General features: G+C 37.2%; 1 protein-coding gene across 2 annotated transcripts in view; it reads left to right on the forward strand.

Moving 5' to 3' along the window:
• Positions 1 to 19,550, forward strand: part of ece2a (endothelin converting enzyme 2a) — a 101,658-nt gene that overhangs the window by 39,160 nt on the left and 42,948 nt on the right. The window lies entirely within an intron of this gene.

Raw genomic sequence — 19,550 nt, forward strand, 5'->3', positions numbered from 1 at the left:
GTTTAAGTGAAAAGAGCCAGTTTGACGTCTGCTACCCAATGGGACTATTTGCACTATTTGGATCAGATTTCATGTTTGACTTAAAGGGATAGTCCCCCCAAAAATGAAAATCACTTACTTACCCAAAGTTGTTCTAAACCTGTATGGTTTATTTCTTCTGTTTAACATTATTTTAAAGAATGTTTGTAACAAAATAGTTGACCGTAGCATTAACTTCCATAGCAGGAAAAAAATACTATGAAAGTGAAAGGCTACCGTCAACTGTTTGGTTATTAATATTAAGAAAGAAACTCATACAGGTTTGGAACAACACAAGGGTGAGTAAGAATTATAATTTTGGTTTATAAACTATCCCTTTAAGGTTTGTAATTAATGTAATTAATTAAAAATAAAGTATTATGATAAATAATTAATTTAAATATTTCTGTTTTGTCAGTTTTAGTGAATTCATACACTAAAGGTTGGTAAGACTTTAAAATGTTTTTGAGAGAATATGCTCACCAAGGCCGCATGTATTGGATCAAAAACAATATTAAATGTGAAATATTATTGCAATTTTCTATTTACATTTTATTCTATTTTATTAGATAATATATTTGAAAATGCCATGTATTCATGTGATGGCAAAGCTGAATTTTCAGTATTTTTGTGAAATCAGTGATTCACTTTTTTGTGTGCATACTTTGATAAATAGAAGGTTCAAAAGAACAGTTTGAAATAGAAATCTTTTGTTACATTATAAATGTCTTTACTTTTGATCAATTTAATGCATCCTTGATGAATAGAAGTGTTAAATTCTTTCAACAACAAAAAAATACAAACCTGAAACTTTTTAACGCTACTATACATATTTTTTAGGTTTTGTTCCGGTCCGTTTTTTTAAGGCCTAGTTTAATCTAAATAAACTTTTTTTTGTTTGTTTGTTTTTTGTTTGTTTGTTTTATGGGCTTTGGCATTTTTTAGAACTTGGCAAACAGTTTTAGAGATTTCTGTCTGTTCAAGTGGCCTGACTTTGGATGTGAACTGATGATTCTAAACGGTCTACATTTGGCAGCTTGTTTAAGTCAGAAGCATTTCACATTGGCTGTATGAGTCAATTTTTACCTCTTGGGTAGAGATTAATTCTAAATTTGAAGAACTTCCACATCTGTCACATCCCTTAATGAAGATTGGAGGAAAATCACAGAACAGACGACAGGCTGACTCATGTTTAGTCACATAAGGGGCCACAGATGTAAAGTGTTTTTCCTTTTTATCCTTAAATGAGTGATTCAAACCTTGTGTTATTAAACTCACATGGGCTGAATGGCTTTTACTCAATCCCTCAATGCACTACTCCAAGAATTATTCATCAGATGTCACAGTAAGGGCCACGCAGCACAAGAACAACCCTGTGTTTTTTGTGTGTTAAAGGCCTGCTAATAGATGTTTTGACTCTTAAAACCCATAGGAAATATTTCTGTACAATCTAACCTTTCATCACACCAGAAATCACTGTGCCATTTATATTTAATCTCTTTCTCTCATGTTAATAGTGTAGCAGTCAGTTCAGTTTCCTCCCTTCATAGTTTATTCATCAGTATGTCAGAGCAGCACAGATTAGGCTGGCAGTCTGGTGTGTGTGTGTGTGTGTGTGTGTGTGTGTGTGTGTGTGTGTGTGTGTGTGTGTGTGTGTGTGTGTGTGTGTGTGTGTGTGTGTGTGTGTGTGTTCTGACATTTTCAGGATCACATTAATGTCATTCCATAGGCATGATTTACATGGTGACCACAACATTAAAAAAAAATACAGTCTCATTATGTTTTTTTACACCGATCTAGCCTCATGAAAGAAAGAGGAAGGTTATGAGCTAGAGAATACAATTGCACTGTTAAGCTGTTTTATGTTGCCGGTTATGAGGGGAACAGTCATCTCTGCTTCTATTTTTTTTATTGTTATTTTATAATATGTCCTTATGTGCACTTATAATGTTAATACGATTTTTACATACAAAATGGCCTTAATCTAGCCTGACAAGCCAGACGCACATCAAGATGTTTGGTCTGGAAACTCACCATCGGGCTCAATCCGATGGGCGGGATAAACGGTTGTCTTTCAAACTCCCTCTGCAAGCGATAGGATAGCGCTACAACCAACCAGAGCAACGAAGGTGAAGCGGAGCTAGTTGATAGATTAAACATTCGCTGTATACAGTCAGCAAACTCCGAACACATCATGCCTTTTTCAGAATGACTTTAGTGCCGTTCTTTGTTCTTTTCTCAAAGAAAAGCGTAACTCCAAGTCTTCCAGAGTCGCGGTCAAAGCTGATTCGAAAGGCCGCTGTTCGTTAGTTTCTGTGTTTACTAGTAGCATGTAAGTGCAACTCGGCCGTCATTATGTTAAGCCCCGCCCACCGACTCTATACACGATGTGATTGGCCCGACCAGAGTATGGTTTTTACAGCTCAGAGGTGTATTGAGAGTTGCTAGATACTCACAGCAGATTAGTTTTGCTGCCACTAGGGTGCATCTAGATTTCTAAGCTAGCCTTAATCTAGAAATAAAAGTCCATTTTCTCTCCTGGTTTTAAACCTCTGATTTGAACGCTTTGTTTTAAGGGCCGCGCCTGCTGTGAGACTTCAGTGTAAATCATCACTGTGATTGGGTAACACCTTTGCATATGAAAAAAGTAGTACATGTGGTTCTTCTAAAAACTGCTTCCCGAAGCTTCAGAGCTTCATGAATCAGCGTATCGATTCAGGATTCCGAATGTTTTGAAAGCAGCGATTTGAAATCGGCCGTCACTATATAAGTCGTTACTAAGGTTTTTTTTATGCACAAAATCTATTCTCGTCACATCATAAAATTATTGTAAAACCGCTGTAGTGAGATGGACTTTGTAACAAGGTCTTTTGTGCCTTTTATCGGTTTTGAGAGAGGAAATTACATTGTGGCCAATGGAGGCCTTTCTGAGCCATTGGATTTCAACAAAAATACCTTCATTTGTGTTCCGAAGATGAACGAAGGTCTTATGGTTCTGGAACGTCATGAGGGTGAGTAATTAATGACAGCGTTTTCATTTTTGGGTGAACTGAACCTTTATGGTCTATTCCCATTCCATGAAAGTTTGCAGCATTAAGCATTGTAGCCGATGACAGACATGTCTGTTGAGTGCATGAATGCAGCGATCTCGACATTGCAACTCGATTTCTGCACAAATGCTTTATCATAATTAACAGTTCAGATTTAAATAACAGTACAAACACAACATAAAGTTCAAACACGATGTAAAAATTGATTATAACAGGAGTTTTGGCAAAAGTCCAGAACTCGGTCATAGATAAGCTTGCACTGTGTGATCGACAGCTCCAGCGATTCATAAAGGGAAGATTCTTTGATCGCTTTCTATATGTAATTTAGTTACAATTTAAATTTAATTTAATAATACTAGAAACAGTCTGAAGTTGCTCTTTAATCCCTGGCTTGATTTACTGATGCATAAACAGCAATAAACAGTTTTTGAGACAAAGAACATCTGACTGTACATGAATCATTACATATCTGAAATCATTGATTACAGATCAGAACTTAGAATTAACACGGTTACGTATGTTGTTTCTTTACTGTCCAGTCCTTTTAGTAAAAAGGTAATCTTTTTACTAAAAAATCTCCTTATCTCCTTATCTAGTAAAAGTCTCTATGCAAAGCAAAAGCATGCACCAAAATTCAACTGATTTACTGAAGAATGCCCGGTGAAAAGTACCGAAGAAACAAATAATGCTCTTCTGAGAGATTCAGATAGTTGAAAATAAATAAGCAGTTTCCTTGCATTAGTATCCTTCGAAAGGTACTGTTATTTGTAGTTCAGTGATCCCGTCGCTCTTCTCTACTCATCTCACGAACACGCCAGTGGGTGGGGCCAAAGAAGCAATGATGTAAAAGTCAGCATTGATTTGATTCTGCAGAGGCGGTCTTTGTTTTACACTATTATGTCATAATTTGACAAAATTCCAAACCAATCCATTTCTGAGAATGGATTTAAAACAAAAATTGGTTTCGACTAATGAGGAAGTTTCGAGTTCTGAAACTTACGAGATGTTTTTATAGTACAATGACCTCTTACATGTCAAAAGCTCAAGGAACATTTGATTTCTTAATTTATGACCCCTTTAACTCATAGAGGATCGAGGAATCCAGTTGGAAAAAAATAAGTTACAGTTTCTGTCATGTTTTCAAACAACTTGTTAATCTGCTTGTTCCAAACACTCTCCAATCATTGATGTGTTTTTAGTGATGCCTCTGCACATTAAGCTGGAAAAGGAGAAAGTAATAAAATTACACACTTTACTTTTAACAATGTCATAATTAACAGATTACTGCTAGAACAAAATAATATATTTGGACTTTTTCAAACTCAATTAAGGCTCTACTTTAGCTTCACTCTGAGCTGAGTCTTACAATTGTGTTATTGTCTGGCCAATATTAGTCATTGATCAAAACTTCAAATGTATTAAATCCACTGACAGGTGAGGAATATCAAGTGTGATGTCACTACTTGTGATTTGTGCTAAAAAAAAAAGTTTCCAAAGTTAAAATGAGAACGAAAAACAAAGTAGTTGGATATATATATATACAATATTCAGACAACATTATTCCTAATATTGTCTTGGTCCCCCTTTTGCTGCTAAAACAGCCCTGACCCGTCGATGCATGGACTCCACTAGACCCCTGAAGGTGTGCTGTGGTATCTGGCACCAAGATGTTAGCAGCAAATTCTTTAAGTCCTGTAGGTTTTAAGGTGGGCCCTCCATGGACCAGACTTGTTTGTTCAGCACATCCCACAGATGCTCAATTGGATTGAGATCTGAGAAATTTGGAGGCCAAGTAAACACTTCAAACTTGTTGTTGTGCTCCTCAAACCATTTTTGCTTTTTGGCAGGGCGCATTATCCTGCTGAAAGAGGCCACAGCCATCAGGGAATACCGTTTCCATGAAAGGGTGTACATGGTCTGCAACAATGCTTAGGTAGAACATTACCCAAAGCATCACACTACCTCCGCCAGCTTGCCTTCTTCCCATAGTGCATCCTGGTGCCATGTGTTCCCCATTAAGCGACGCACACGCACCCGGCCATCCATGTGATGTAAAAGAAAAGACCATCTTCTTCTGTTGCTCTGTGGTCCAGTTCTGATGTTCACGTGCCCATTGTTGGTGCTTTTGGTGGTGGACAGGGTCAGCATGGTAACCCTAACTAATCTGCGGCTATGCAGCCCCATACGCAACAAACTGCGATACACTATTCTGACACCTTTCTATCAGAACCCTTCTTAAACAATTTGAGCTACAGTAGCTTCTCTGTTTGATCGGACCACATGGGCCAGCCTTTACTCCCCACGTGCATTAATGAGCCTTGGCCGCCCATGACCCTGTCGCTGGTTCACCACTGTTCCTTCCTTGGATCACTTTTGATAAATACTAAACACTGCACACCGGGAACACCCCACAAGAGCTGCAGTTTTGGAGATGGTCTGACCCAGTTGTCTAGCCATCACAATTTGGCCCACAATTTGGCATTTGTCAAAAATGCTCAAATCCTATATATCTATATCTATATATATCTATCTATATATATATATATATATATATATATATATATATATATATATATATATATATATATATATATATATATATATATATATAGATAGATATATATATATATATATAGATATAGATATAGATATATAGATATATAGATATAGAATGACTGTAATTGTATTTTTCTTGTAAAATTTACAGACATATGTCATGAGGACAGTATTGACATTGTGCCAAATATTTGTTTAATGTTCTTCAAATATATCAACTGCAAATTATTTTACTGGTTAGTCAAAATGTTTTTTAAAGTACGTACACACACACACACACACACACACACACACACACACACACACACACACACACACACACACACACACACACACACACACACACACACACACACACACACACACGCGCGCGCTTACATTCTTAACAATTTGTTACGTTAAAACACTCTTAAACACTTGGAAACATGAAAACATCATCATCTCTGTCTCTCTCTTTTACACACACATGTAGGTGTGAAATTTATTTTTCAGCCTGACACGCTCCATGAATCACCCACCTCCGTTTCCATAGAAACGCTGTCAGCACACACAGGGCTGTCTCCTCAAACACACACAGAGATTGCTTCGGTGAGTGTCACACTTGTCTGTGGTGAAGAAGTGAGAGCTTTGTCTGATATTGTGTAGATTCACTCTGCTGACCCTTACAGACTACAAACAAGTCTTCAGTCCGTCTTTCTCACGTGTTGACTAGGCTGTCTAGCTAATTGAATGAGGACTTACTGTAAATATTTGTTTTTATATAAAGATAGTTATTTTTGCTACAGACTTACCCAGACCATTTAATTTTGTTTGTTTTTTACCAACAATCATAAACCAGACAGCCTTTACAGGCCCATCAGAGTTTGCTTGTGTGAACTAAAGGAGTGTTAAACATTTTTACTTGAATCTCACCTTGTCCTTTCTGTTGTTTTGGCACATGCATGCACACGTTAACATTCATATCTATGTAAAGTATGGAAGCCCAACTTCATGTACATTTCCCATAATATGCAATGTTAAGTAAAAAGTGAAAATTCAGATTTAATCATTTACCTAGTTTGCCATTTTTTAAATTATTATGTCATTTAAACAATAATTTCACAATTATTAACACTAAATGTTATGATTTATTTATGTACTAGTTCTTCTATCTCCATTTTTCAAACAACACCTGTTGCAACATTCATTCAACAATATGCAGTGTTCATTTGCTTTTCCCTGATGAGAATATATGTTTAAATATTATACTTCATTATAAATATACTATATTATACTTCATTAAATATTATACTTTTCTTAAAAAGTATTATTTATATTTACAATTTACTATTATGAGTCATTCTTTCAGGATGTCAACAGACATTAGTATTTTATTATTATTATTATTATTATTATTATTATTATTATTATTATTATTATTATTATTATTATTATTTTATTCATCCACACACATTGTCCTTAGGAAAATAATTTAGGCACTGGAGTGGAATAAAGTGCTCAACAATTGAGTTCCGTAAGAAAAACGTTCAAAACATTTAAAACATTAACTATAATTATTAAATATTAATTATTAAAACATTGAAAGACTGTGGGCTATACAAGGTTGTTAATTGATAGTATTTGCTGTTGTTGAAGCCGTCAGCATGCATTATTTCAGCTTAGTTAACAGTGGAATTTGTGTGGAAAAATTGCATAGCAAATTAGCTAAAAAAGGAAATATTAATAATGATTCATAACTTGGATCCGTTAATCTGATTAACTTGATGTAGCTCAGTTAATATTACAATTAATTTCTAATTTCATCCAATGAAATTGATTGTTAATTCTAAGTGAGGGTATTTTTCATGGCCAAAGGAAAATAATTATTTCCTAGCAGGTACAGCGGTTAGAACCTGTAACAAGACCATAAATCTTTAACTTGACATTATTCATTGTACTTCTGTTTAAAGTGCTTTATGGGATTGTAGTTCTTTCCCTCACTGAAGCCATTAAGTACACAGGCTTGCTCCTTTTTGTGTTTTTGTCCAATTTTCAAATACTTTTTTGCTGTTTGTAATGGTGTGATTCACCTCTTAGCTGATTGGCTTGGTTCAAGAGTTATAGTTTAACTATCTAGTTTTTAATCCCTGTGGGAGAAATTCATGGAAAAAAGTGCTTCTGGAACCAACTCTGCTTAAAAAGTGGGTGGGTGGCTACTAATGCACATGAATAGAATAGAATAGAATAGAATAGAATAGAATAGAATAGAATAGAATAGAATAGAATAGAATAGAGAACAGAACAGAACAGAACAGAACAGAACAGAACAGAACAGAACAGAAGAGAAACAGAACAGAATAGAATAGCTTTCCAATAAAGTATTATTAGTATAATTGATGCACACACAATCTAATAACTTTAATGTATCAGATACACAGTTAGTTTTTCCTGTGATTTTCATAAGACACACTCAAAGGTCGGGAGTAGTCCAGAAGCTCAGTGCTATTAAAGAAAGTCTCAGACACATCTGACTGATCAAAAAACCTCTTCACTTAGGGCTCAACCTTTATATACGAGAGTGGAAAAAGATGCCCACACACACTCAGAGTCTCTTACCATTCTTTTGTTCTTGTCTTTGGTCTTTACTAATACCTAAAGCTTCCTAATTACCGTGCCTAGGGCCCGATTACATAATACTTCAACAGAGAGAGAGAAAGAGAGAGATGGAAGCAGCTGAGGAGGGAGGCTGCAGATTGGATGGTAAAATTGCACATCAACTCTCATTTTCTGTCTGCTCGTTTTGTTCATTTTCCCTCTTCTTTATTTGCCCCCCGGCTCTTACGCTCGCTCGGAAAAAGGAAACGAGAGAAAGAGTAGAAAGCCAGGATCGAGAGGATGAGCGTCAGATCAGATTTCTTCACTTTTAAGGACTGTGTGGTCGTGCAGCCAGTTGATTATAAATTGTAATTAAATGAATTACATTATATACAGATAACTTGCAGTTAATTGCATATGTCAATGTTAAAATAAAAAAGTACAATATTTGCAGGAAAGAAGTTTAAAAATAGATTAATACAAATATTTCAGAGACATTGTGGTATTTGTACCACATTGAGACATTATATGTGGTGTGATGTTTTTTTTAAAGCATGTAGTTAGACATTGTGTATTGAATAGAACAATACAGGGAAAGGAAGAGATTTCTATGCTTCTGTCCGTGTGGGTGAGCTCATTTATCTGTCAGCTCATCAAAGTCTTGATAGCTCGCAAGTTAGTATCATACATACACAGCAAGGTGCAGCCAGAATTATGTAATACTGCAGTCAGGATTTCTTAGACTCTGACAGTCAGATTTGTGCTCATATATCAATCAGACATTGCTAAGTGAAATTTGGGATGTGATGGTCTCGGTGTGTGGGATAAAGTGTGAGGTATGACACATAGAGTGTGAGGTTTAGTGTGAGGGTGCGGTAAACAGTGTCTGTGTGTTCCGGGACAATTCAATTGACAATGTTGTAAATTCAAACTTTATTCTGTAATTTGAATTGTATTTGATTTCTGCAAATAGGATTTGCCATTTGAATTATGAAGGTAGTAGATTTAAATCTATTGAAATTCAAAGAAACTTATTTAACATTGTTTGTCACAACACATTTTCAAAGATGCCTTGTTTGAAATTTTTGAAAATGTAAAAAGCCTTGAAGTTTGGCATTTGATGGGCTTTACCGACTGATGGATGGATGTGGTGGCAGACCACCATTTTAAGGATTATAACTTTCTTTTCATTTGGACCTTTTTGTTGTTTTAAATGTCTTTAAAAATGTCTGCCTTGGCAAAACTGACAGCTAAAGCCATTTATTATAGAAATAGGTGAAGTTATTCAACTTTTCTCTTGTTTCTAGTTAATTATTTCTCACGAATACTCACAAAAATAGTTTAGAGACCGAACAAGTATGTTACCACCCTTGTGTTCCACACTGTCCTTGTTTGTGGTTTGTTCTGTGTGTTTTCATGTGTGAATGCATATGTGCATGTGTGTGTGTGAGAGAGAGCTGTAGCTGGGGATTTGGAGAGATGATTTTGGGACCTGTGTATTTTGTCTTATTAAAGATTTAGGCACTCTGCTGACTGCCTGCAGGCTTTACATAAACACTGACCTGACTGGCAGAGAACTGCTGTCACATACAGATTAAAATTTCATCATCTGACACCAACACCCTGGCAGCAAAATGTGAATAGTTTTGTAGGATGCTGTATACATACTGCTTGAAATGAATTTCTTCATCTGAAAGCAATACGTCTTTGAGAAAAATCCAAAAACATCCTCACAGCAACCAGCCCACATCAAACTCTGCAAGAAATCCATGATACCATTTATCTGATTAAGATGTCAGGACCTCCAACAAAAAACAGGCCCACGAGATTAAAACAATTAGGTATCAAACTTAAAGGTATTTTTAACCGTGGACATGGGGTACTTTTTATCCCTGTTTGCACTTAGTTTCATCTGACCATAGAACCAGGTCCTTTTTGAATTTCCATTCATGTCTGACAACTGAATATGCTGGAGTTTGTTTCTGGATGAGCAAGATTTTTTATTTTTTTTATCCTCTCAAACAACATGTGGTGATGTAGGGGTTGTTTGATTTTTTTAAGGGGGGGTTCTGACCCCAAGACTCAACTAATCTCTGCAGTTCTCCATCTGTGATCCTTTGAGTCTTTGTCTACTCAAACTCTCCACCTCACTGTGCATTTGGAGATAGACACACGTCCTCTACCAGGCAGATTTGGAATATCTTTAGTTGATTGGAACGTCTTAATTATTGCCCTGTTTGTGCTTTACTGCTTTAGCTGCTGGACATGTTTGACTGTTGCGCGCACGTCTTTTGCAGCGTCTTATGCATGACACAGCATTTTAAAAATGCAGCACTCAAGTTAAAATAAGTTCAACTTCAACGTTAACCTTTTTTGTTTTGCTTCACTGACCCATCGCACATTTTTAACCTCAACATTTTTTTCTGTGCGAATGGCCATTTACTAATGCAGTCAACTTTTGGAGGTAGATATTTAGGAGGATATTTTATTGAAAAAAGAAGGGGAAGAGAGCAGATTGAGAAAATACAAAATGGAAGCATTATTAGAGGCAGAGTAAAGAAAATGAAATCTATTTAGTGTAGTGTAAAAGAGAGACATATGGATAGTAGGATAGAGGAACACTATTTCTGTTTGTGTGTGTGTGTGTGAGAGTGTGTGTGCCCGAGGCTGAGGCTGATTAGACAAGCTGTGTTTCTCTCCTCAAACATTCACCTCTCATCCCAAACGCAGATGGCTGACAGTATGTCCACACACACACACACACACACACACACACACACACACACACACACACACACACACACACACACACACACACACACACACACACACACACACACACACACACACACACACACACACACACATCTAAGTATATGTGCTTCCATAATTTTCCTTAAATAAAAAACAAGTTTGTGGCATGCATACTAATTGTATAGAGCTGTAAAATGCATGACAGCTTAGATAATTTGGCCTTTTCAGGTTTCAAATTGATGAGAAATGATTGTTCGTAATAAAATCTTTTCTTTCTTTTTTTGCACACTTCAATATATTGACAAATCACAATTTGAGACAATGAGTGAAGTTGAAATTTAAAATAATAATCAGTTGAACTCAACTGGATTTGCTTCAGGATCCAGATTTTATTCTTAATTTTTAGTGGTGACCCAATATGTTACCAAAATTGTACAATTGTACAAAATAAGAAATAATAATGAATATTAACCTGCCTGGGAAATTTGGAGGCCAAGTCAACAATCTCTTTGGAACATGTACAATTGAGATAATAGAGATTTATTTGACACTGTATATGCATGAAAAAAACATGCTCTGTTGTGGAGATGGAACATCGGTGGGGAAAAAAAAACAGACACATTTTCATCAGCAGCTGATTTTGGAAAATGGCTAAAATAACTTATCACTATATCAGCAGCACCAAGTGTTAAAATCCTCTTCTCTTCATGAATAACAACACTCCATTTGTTAAGAGACAGAACTGGCAAGATCACATGCAGGCATTATTCAGATCCGAGGACAAATTTAACAGTGTGAGCGTGTAGTGTTTAAAGAAGAATCCAGGCCCGAGTACAAAGTCTGCTTTGAGTTCTGAGCTCATAGATGGTGAATTTGACCATGGCATCTTAACTTCAGCACTTCAATAACATTTCACTTCAGTCCTAGAATGAGTGTGAGACTAATTTTAGATGGTGCTTTTAGTTGAGGACTTCAAGGACACAAACAACAGAGCAAAATAAGAGGGAGAATTTCACACAATGTTTCAACCACAGAAAGATATAAGTAAAACAGCATTTAAACAATGTAAATTAACATTACGTTAACCTCAGGAAAGTTATTCAGTGTCTATAGCTCTATTTTTGTCTTCATTATTTAATGTATGTTTAAATAAATCATGTTTTAAAAAAACAGCATTGTGCAATTTAAATATTTGTACAATTCTTTTTTTGATGTAAGTGTTGATTATTAAATACATTTGATTATTAATTGATTGTTAAATACACTGTACTTCATTATTGATTTTTGGCTCAATTAAAACCATTTGGTTTTCGTGTTGTGTTAAAACGTTAATTTTGCTGCATCATTAGTCTCATTCTCATATACAGTATATGAAGCTTTAACAGCTTGAACTCTTCTTGGAAGGTTTTCCACAAGGTTTAGGAGTGGGTTTATGGGAATGTTTGACCATTCTTCTTCTTCACATTTGTGAGGTCAGGCACTAATGTTGGACGAGAAGGCCTGGTTTACAATTTCCGCTCTAATTCATCCCAAAGGTATTGTGTCGGGTTGAGGTCAGGACTTTGTGCAGGCCAGTCAAGTTCCTCCACACCAAACTCACTTATCCATGTCTTTATGGACCTTGCTTTGTGCACTGGTAAACCGTCATGTTGGAACAGAAAGGGGCCCTCTCCAAACAGTTCCCATAAAGTTGGGAGCATGAAATTGTCTAAAATGTATATTGGTATGCTGAAGCATTAAGAGTTCCTTTTGCTAGAACTAAGAGGCCACGCCCAACTCCTGAAAAACCCCACACCATAATCCCCCTCCACCAAACTTTACACTTGGCACAATGCAGTCAGGCAAGTACCGTTATCCTGACAACCGCCAAACCCAGACTCTTCCATCGGATTGGCAGACAGAGAAGCGTGATTCGTTATTCAAGAGAACACAGAGTCCCGTGGCGGCGTGCTTTACACCTCTGCATCCGATGCTTTGCATTGCACTTGGTGATGTAAGGCTTGGATGAGCTGCTCACCCATTGAAAACCCATTCCATGAAGCTACGCACTGTTCTTGAGCTAATCTGAAGGCCATATAAAGTTTGGAGGTCTGTAGCTATTGACTCTGCAGAACTGCCGACTTCAGCGCACTGTGTGCCTCAGCATGTGCTGACCCCACTCTATGGTTTTACATAGCCCAATTCCTTCCACTTTGTTATAATACCGCTAACAGTTCACCGTGGAATATTTAATAGTGAGGAAATTTTATGAATGGAGTGGACAGATGGAATCCTATCACAGTACCACTTTTGAATTCACTGAGCGTCCCACTCTTTCAGAAATGTTTGTAGAAGCGTCTGCATGCCTAGGTTCTTTTTTTTAATATATATATACAGCTGTGGCCATGAGAGTTATTGGAACACCTGAATTCAATGATTTGGAGGGGTGTCCCAATACTTTGTTTAGCACATTTTCTCAGTACAAACACTTCACCTTCCTGAAAGTCAAGTATGTGCAAATCAGCACGTGCATTAAGATCAGTTTTACACATACACGCTCACACGCAGTTTCTCTATTTCCGGGCTAGTTTGATGGTCACTTCCAGGTCCTTGTGTTTTGGTGATTACCCCGAAGGATGACTCAAGTGCTCATTATATCACACTCACACACTCACTCACTCTCTCTCTCTCTCTCTCTCTCTCTCTCTCTCTCTCTCTCTCTCTCTCTCTCTCTCTCTCTCTCTCTCTCTCTCTCTCTCTCTCTCTCTCTCTCTCTCTCTCTCTCTCTCTCTCTCTCACTCTCTCACTCTCTCACTCACTCACTCACTCACTCACTCACTCACTCACTCACTCACTCACTCACACACACACACACACACACACACACACACACATACACTCATTTATCTCGTCACCCTGATTTCCTCTCTTGTCCTCTCTGTCTTTCTCCATCTTCTCTGTCTCTCCTTTTTCTTTTCCTACTAAGGCTTTCTTTTTTTCAGGGCATTACTCCTTTAATCCTTCATTCAGGATTTATCTCCACTCATGAAAGGACAAAATCCCTCGTTTCTTTTCTCTTATTTTTCCTGCTGTCATCCCTTCAGCACCTGGTTAAGAGGAATTACTTGGCATGTCAGCTCATTTTTTTCGCTGTTCATTGTTACTTTTCCTTTGCGTGTGATAAGAAATAACTCACACACATTATAGATACCTAGACTGGTTTGGATTTGCCTTCCTATAATACAGTTTCCTATAATGAATATGAAAGTAAAATTCATAAAATTCAAGTAAAAAGGTATTCATAATCTAACCTTCATAATGTTTTAACCTAAATTAAAATGTATTGTGATATTCATTATTCATGAGACCTAAAATGCATTATAAGGTGCAATACAAAGCATAATTAATGCATCAAAATACTTTTATATTGCATTAATAATGTTAATTATTCATTTATATTTAATGAATTTTGTGTTTAGATTACAGTCTTGATCCTTGACCTTTTTGTACTACCACTGTTTTTACATGGAATATATCTAGTAATACCATGGTGCTTTAAAGTAAAAGAGGGTATCTGTTTAATTATGTCTAAAAACATATGAGTTTTTTTAACAACGAAAAAGTTTTAATAAGTTTATTAGCATCTCTTAATGTGTCAGCATGTGAGATGCGCATGTGGGTTTGTGTCTGTAATCTGTAATTTGTCAACGTTGTTGAGAGGTCTTGTCATGTGGAGTGTTTTAGCTGGTTTGTGGATATTTGTTTGCGCGCGTGTGTGTGTGTGTGTGTGTGTGTGTGTGTGTGTGTGTGTGTGTGTGTGTGTGTGTGTGTGTGTGTGTGTGTGCATCCAGTCCTCTCCCAAACACTGCAGCCCAAAATCACAGAGACAGAATCTCTCACATCCCGACTCAGTTACCACGGAGACGAGAGGCCAGTATCGACTGCAGAGCAGCGTTTCTATGGAAACGCTGGATGCCTACTGGGAGGGGGCCACCATTAATTAGACAGATAGACAGGACGAGAGACAGAGAGAAGACGACAGTTTCTCTTGATGTTGGAGCTCGGCACTGTGTACAGTCAGAGCAGGTTCTGTCCAGCTTTTTAAGGAAGTGCTGTCTTCGTTTTTGCACGGATGGATTATAGCAGCATTTCTCTCGCGCTCAGCTTTTTCAGTGCAATTCAAGACCTGTATAACCATCATATGTTGGTTTATACTCTTTATTAAGCTTTATTTTTTCTGCTGGGCCTGGGATGGAGTTGTTATGATCCCCATAGAAAAATTACCACGTTATATACTGGTCAAAAGTTTGGGGCCAGTAAGTTTTTTTTAAATTATTTTTCTTTAAAAAAAAGAAAAGAAATGAATACCTTTATTTAGCAGCTTTGCATCACATGAATAAATTACATTTTAAAATATGTTAAAATGCAAGACAGTTATTTCAAATTGTATTAATGGTTTACAATACTACTATTTTTGATCAAATAAATGCAGCTTTGGTGAACATAAGAGACTTTAAAAAAGTTTAAAAATCTTACCGACCCCAGGGTAATCTGTATGTATATATTTGGACACAATTCCAGGTTAATTTCAGGTTTTTTAAACACTATTATTAAGGTATTCTTTGAAGTAATTTGAAATTGTTATAATATAATATGGCAATCATACACTTAATAGTACCACCATGGAATTCTGGTATTCCTTGGAGTACCATATAAATACTAAAATAGTACTATAAGTAGTATTACCATATAAATGTAAACATTTAAGTATATGGTTTACTGTACATCAGTGTACCATAATATTATTATCTTACTGCCAAAGTACTGTATTGTAAAGCATCATCTACAAGGAGTTTCCAAGAATACCATTGTGTTTTAATAAGTTATACACCGTTCAGGCCTAACATTATGTTTGTTGATATATGCTAATGTTGTGTTGGTCCCCCTTTTGCTGCCAAAACAGCCCTGACCTATCGAGGCATGGACTTCTCTTAGACCCCTGAAGGTGTGCTGTGTATCTGGCACTAAGATGTTAGCAGCAGATCCTTCAAGTAAATTGCGTATCAAGTAAATATCCTTCAAGATCCTTCCTGTAAATTGCGAGGTGGATCAGATTTGTTTGCTCAGCACATCCCAAAGATGCTTGATTGAATCGAGATCTGTGGAATTTGGAAGCCAAGTCAACACTCGTTGCACTCTTCAAAACATTCCTGAGACATTTTTGCTTTGTGGCAGTGCACGTTATCCTGCTTAGGTAGGTGGTACGTGTCAAAGTAACATCTACATGGATGTCAGGACCCAAGGTTTCTCAGCAGAACATTAACCAAAGCATCACACTGCCTCTGCCAGCTTGCCTTCTTCCCATAGTGCATCCTGGTGCCATGTGTTCCCCAGGTAAGCGACGCACACACACACGACCATCCATGTGATGTAAAACAAAAGGCCATCTTCTTCTATTACTTCTATTGTGGTCCAGATTGGATGCTCACATGCCCACTCCCTGACTGGCTATGCAGCCCCATACGCAACAAACTGCAATGCACTGTGTATTCTGACACCTTTCTTTCAGAACCAGCATTAACTTCTTTAGCTATTTGAGCTAGCTTGTCTGTTTGATCGGACCACACGGGCCAGCCTTCACTCCCCACGTGCATCAATGAGCCTTGGCTGCCCATGACCCTGTCGCTGGTTCACCACTGTTCCTTTCTTGGATCACTTTTGATAAATACTAAACATTGTACACCGGAAACACCCCACAAGAGCTGCAGTTTTGGAGATGCTCTGACCCAGTTGTCTAACCGTCGCAATTTGGCCCTTGTAAAACTCTTCTAACACATTAACTGTGAGGACAACATGTTCACTTGCTAGTTAATATATCCCACCCACTAACAGGTGCCGTGATGAAGAGAAAGTCAGTGTTATACCTGATCGGTGTATATGTCATATTTATATACTATGTCATTTCCAAGGTACTTCCAAGAGCACCATGATACACACATGCCAAAAAGGACCATGGCATTTTAAACAGTGGTATTTTTTAAATCTACCATGGTATTACTTGGGTAGTCTTGATAGTACCATGGGGAACCATATTAAAACGAAGGTACATGAATTGCTGAATTTTAAAAAACCTTCTTAGTATAATGATCCGTGATGCCACAGTACTCTTTTGGTAGAGTTTTGTTTTTGTTTTTGTAGGTGATGTAAATACCATGGTACATGAATTCCAGTATGTTGAGATAAATTGAAGTGCCAAGGCCAGAGAAAATCATAAAAATGCAATACTGTATTGTGTGTATGTGTGGAGGGGCATGTTTTTGTGACATATGAGGACACAAATGTGTATAATGACATGGGTATAACAGGTATTACAAGGAGAGGGTGACTTATGAGGACATTGGCCATGTCCTCACTTTTTTTAAAATGCTTATAAATCATACAGGATGTGTTTTTTTTTTTAGAAAGTAAAAATGCAGAATGTTTCCTGTGATGGGTAGGTTTGGGGGTAGGGGCAGTGTGGGAGGATAGAAAATACGGTTTGTAAAGTATAAAAACCATTACACCTATGGAATGTCCCTATATGTCACAAAAATAAACGTGTGTGTGTGTGTCTGTGTCTGTGTGGCTTGTCCGCATGTGAAATTTGCCAAATGGAAGTTTTAAGTATGTTGTTGTTGTTGTTTTGATTACAGTTGTCCCTTTAGTGCCAATCAGAAAATACTAGCTTATGTCCATATGAGTAAACAAAGCAGGTTGCGTCAAATTATTAGACGAATAGTATTTATGACAGCAAGTTAGGAATGCCGTGTGGGATAGAGTGTGTGTTTAGTGCACTCATTTGGTAGTTCATTGAAGTTTTCTGATGTGGTCATTAGTTTTTATGGGTTGTTTGTGTAAACATTATGAATCAAAGCTGAATATTAGTGCACATGAACTTTCCTGATATTGCGTCAGCAGCAGCACTGCAGTAGAGCGTCACTGAGTTTCATACAGTGAAAGAAACACAAACAGTCTTTCTCTCTCATAGTGAATATGCTTTACTTGAACATCATTGTTTCTCTTTTCGGTTATGTTTTAGAACTACAAACTCTGAAGCTAAAAAGGAAGGTATCGGCAGCAAACTTAGTCATCAAACTTACGTGTGTGTTTTCCAAGTGCTCATCAACTTTTGTAGATAGTGTCATCAAAACAGTCCCATGAACGTTTTTCTCTCTGCATAGGGAGTTGCTGAGCATGCAGAGCAGATTAGATTTGAATGCTAAGCAGAAAAAGTATGCAGGTGCCCTCATCCATGTCTGATGAAAGAGTTAGATGGTTTAATAACCATCATAACGCTTCATCCTAGAAAATAATTAGATAGGAAGTTATGAGGTGTAATTTGTTCTTTAGCTCTTTGTCCATAGAAAGTCCATAAAATCTGAGAAAGTCATTAGCATTCCTGTTCATTTCAATGCAAGTTGCTCTGCACTCTGCACTTGACACTTGTTGATTTCGAGGCTATCAGCCGAGCGGTAAATGTCATGTGACAGCTCGTTTTGGAGCCGTTTGGAAATTACATCATAACTGCGATCGGCTGATGGGACCACAGGAACGCACACAGTCCCAAAACCTCCCATTAGAAACTATTCTGAGCTATGACGTGAACAGTGACAGACAGGGGAAAATGTCTGCTAAAGTTCATTTCACAGTTTTAACAAAATTAGCCACTGGTGAATCACTATACTATTGAATATAAAATGATTATGTCCCTACTCCAGCAGTGCCTCTCTCTGCTTGGCTCGTGCATACTTCCTGTTGGAATAAGAAATTTGTATTTATTTATTTTTTAAAGTATTAATTATATACTTCATACAGTGAAAGAAACACAGTCTTTCTCTCAGTGAATATATGCTTTACTTGAACATCAGTGTCTCTCTTTTCAGTCGTGATGGGTTTTAGAAATACATACTCTGCCTACTGAAGCTTTTTAATAATTACAATTAGTTTTCATTTTTATAGAAACTGATTCCAAAAAAGTTGGGACACTGTACAAATTGGATGGACATCTGAAAGCATTTGGAAGTATATGTTGTCCTAGAACTTACCTTTCAGCATTGATGGTGCCTTTCCAGATGTGTAAGCTGCCCATGCCACACACACTCATGCAACCCCAAACAATCAGAGATGCAGGCTTTTGACCTGAGCGCTGATAACAACAAGGGTTGTCCTTGTCTTCTTTAGTCCGGATGACACGGCGTCCCAGTTTTCCAAAAAGAACTTCAAAATTTGATTAGTCTATTCACAGAACAGTTTTCCACTTTGTCACAGTCCATTTTAAATGAGCCTTGACCCAGAGAAAACACCTGCACTTCTGGATCATGTTTCAATATGGCTTTTTTGACCTATAGAGTTTTAGCCGGTAACAGCAAATGGCACGGTTGATTGTGTTCAACGACAATGTTTTCTGGAAGTATTCCTGAGCCCATGTTGTGCTTTCCATTACAGTAGCATTCCTTTATGTGATGCAGTGCCGTCTAAGGGCCTGAAGATCACGCGCATCCAGTATGGTTTTTCCGGCCTCGACCATTAAGCGAGATTGTTCCAGATTCTCTGAATCTTTGGATGATATTATGCACTGTA

The sequence above is a fragment of the Pseudorasbora parva genome, chromosome 9 (genome assembly GCF_024679245.1).
Source record: "Pseudorasbora parva isolate DD20220531a chromosome 9, ASM2467924v1, whole genome shotgun sequence".
Taxonomy (NCBI): Eukaryota; Metazoa; Chordata; class Actinopteri; order Cypriniformes; family Gobionidae; genus Pseudorasbora; species Pseudorasbora parva.